Raw genomic sequence first — 3,066 nt, 5'->3', positions numbered from 1 at the left:
CTTAATGGCAAATAGATGGGGAAACAGTGTCAGACTTTATTTTTGGGGGCTCCAAAATCACTGCAGATGGTGACTGCAGCCATGAAATTAAAAGACACTTACTCCTTGGAAGGAAAGTTATGACCAACCAGATAGCAATTAAAAAAGCAGAGGCATTACTTTGCCAACAAAGGTCCATCTAGTTAAGGCTATGGTTTTTCCTGTGGTCATGTATGGATGTGAGAGTTGGACTGTGAAGAAAGCTGAACACCGAAGAATTGATGCTTTTGAACTGTAGTGTTGGAGAGGACTCTTGAGAGTCCCTTGGACTGCAAGGAGATCCAACCAGTTCATCCTAAAGGAGACCAGTCCTGAGTGTTCATTGGAGGAACTGATGCTGAGGCTGAAACTCCAATACTTTGGCCACTTGATGTGAAGAGCTGACTCATTGGAAAAGACCCTGATGCTGGGAGGGTTTGGGGGCAGGAGGAAAAGGGGAAGACAAAGGATGAGATGGCTGGATGGCATCACCGACTCGACGCACATGAGTTTGGGTGAACTCGGAGTTGGTGATGGACAGGGAGGTCTGGTGTGCTGCAATTCATGGCATCGCAAAGAGTTGGACACGACTGAGCGAGTGAACTGAACTGAACTGAACTGAAATCGTGTCCATTTGCATTCCATAAACAAAGCTTTGGCCAGGGTTATTTGTGCTAACAAGTAATATGCCATGTCAACTGAATGATATCAAGACAACCAAAATTATACAGTGCCACTATTTCTAAAGAAGAAACTTAAAATCTGTGACATTCACTCTCAGCCAAAGAATACCAGCAATAAGTAGCCTGGCAGCCCCTAAGTGGTCTCTCATGGGCCACAGCATGTGGAATGCTGGGAATTTTGTATCCTCAGATCATTTCAGGAATTAACTCTAAGCCCAGTCCATAACTTTGAGGATTATCTTCCTTAACTCTGAGAAGAGCCAGAAAAGATAAGCCCTGGAGAGAATGTTAGGACAACAGTTTAACTGGGCCTCTACATCAAGCTCCAATGGATCCAATACTGCATCCGATAACCATATTGCATCCAATATGACCTTGAGCCAGTCTGTGAATCTATGAGAGAGTTGCACTGAACCATAGGATGGGAAAGTCTTTATCAAGGGAACCCTGAATTCAAAGTTGTGTACATGGAAGCCCATTTTATGAAACAGATACAGATGAAAACTCTTGGATTGAAATGGGTGTGGATGTCTAAAACCCTGTTGACATGAGCTCTGCTCACCCCATACCATGCCACCTTCCACTTTAGAGTCCACAAAGCACCTCAGAAAACCACTGAATGAAATGATTTCCCATTTTCCTCTAGTTTCTTCCTAGGAAGATTTTTTCCTTCTGTCTTATGTCATCCAAATCCTAGCCCCAAGTCTTTTCTGCTTTTTTTCCTCCAAAGTTTGCTCCTCCATTCTTTTTATTTTGAGAAATTAAAGAGTTATGAAAAAACAGAGAAACAGTAAAACAAATGCTCACATTTATAAAACCTAATATTAGTAACATTTTATCTTATTTGCTTTTAATATTTAAAAAAATAAAACTTCGCATATTTAAGAATATATATTGCACACAAATATATAATATTACTTGTATTTATTAACTAATAAATTATTTAATTAAATATTAAATGATTATTTGCTTATTTCTCTCTCCCTAGAGGCAACTATTATCATGGATTTGCCATGCATGCTTCCCATCTATATTTTAATAACAAAACCTATATATGCTTCCATAAATAATATATGACATTTTTGCTATGATTTTGTAATAGATGTAACATTCTGTTTCTTATTTATTTTTAAACCCTTCTAAGGATTATGCAAAAAATATAGCCAACTTGATTATTTTACTAAACTGTTGTTTGTTCTTCATGTGAATATTCCACATTTTATTTATGCATTTCCCTATCTAGTAATATGATCTTTTAGGAAAGTTTTTCTTTCCATTAAAACAATTCTAAAAATACATATTTTTATAGCTTTTTATAACTGTGTCTACTCTCCACAACTGTAAGAGTCTCTCTGTATTGTACACCCAAACGTGGATTGTTGGATCCTCAGGTATTTACCTTACACTTTACTAGTGCTGACAAATTCTCTCCAAAGTGTTGGTAACAATTCAACTCTTAGCATTCTCAGTATTTTATATTCTTGAACTTGAATGTAAATTGCTTTACATTTTGATTAAGAAAAGATACTATAGAAGAGGTCCTAAATTGGGAGCTTATAATTTTTATTTGGAGATTATATTTCAAATTTCTTGTGAATTTTTTTGCAATTCAATATCTTGACTAATTTTCTGATTTTGCTGCTGTCTTTTTCTTATTGTTTTTAAAAGTTATTTTTACATATTCTGGAAGTTAATTGATAATCAGTTATCTACCACATATTAAAAATATCTTCTCCAGTCTCTTAATACTATTTAATCTTTATATTATCTCCATTTTACAGGCAAAATAATGGACTATAGAACGCAAGAAATGAATTCTTCAAATTCACGGGGAAGAGTAAAAGTATAAGACTAAGCAAGAAAGTTTGAAATAGATGAGCAAAGAGATGGTGTTGGCAGCTGTTTGCAGCTGCAGGACGGAGGCCCCCATATTTTGCTGGCTATCAGAGCCAGAGGCTGGATTCAACTTCCAGGGGATAGCCACTTTTTGCCATTTTCCTTGCCACATTGTCCTATCCATGTTTAAAGATAAGTAGTGGAGACTCTTTCATGAAGTCCCCCTCACTTCAAATGTCTAACTCCAGGAAGAGCCTAGGCCCTTTTAAAAGTTCACATGGTTAGGTCAGTTTCCATATAGCATAATCTCTCTATTTTAAGGTCAATTGATTTGAGACCTTAATTAGATCTGCAGATCCTTCAACTGCACCAAAATTAGTATTTGTTTAAATGACAGGAAGACTGTGTGTGTACAAAAGGAGGCAGTAATCTTAGAGAAAATCTTAGAATTCTGAGTATATGGAAAGTCCTTGCTTTCCTCCCTTTAATATAATTTTCTTTAAGTCTGTGTCCTCAGCCAGAAGTAACT

This window comes from Bison bison, unplaced genomic scaffold, assembly GCF_000754665.1.
Source record: "Bison bison bison isolate TAMUID 2011002044 unplaced genomic scaffold, Bison_UMD1.0 scf7180017864466, whole genome shotgun sequence".
In the NCBI taxonomy this organism is placed as follows: Eukaryota; Metazoa; Chordata; class Mammalia; order Artiodactyla; family Bovidae; genus Bison; species Bison bison.
This window is presented reverse-complemented; position numbering follows the sequence as displayed.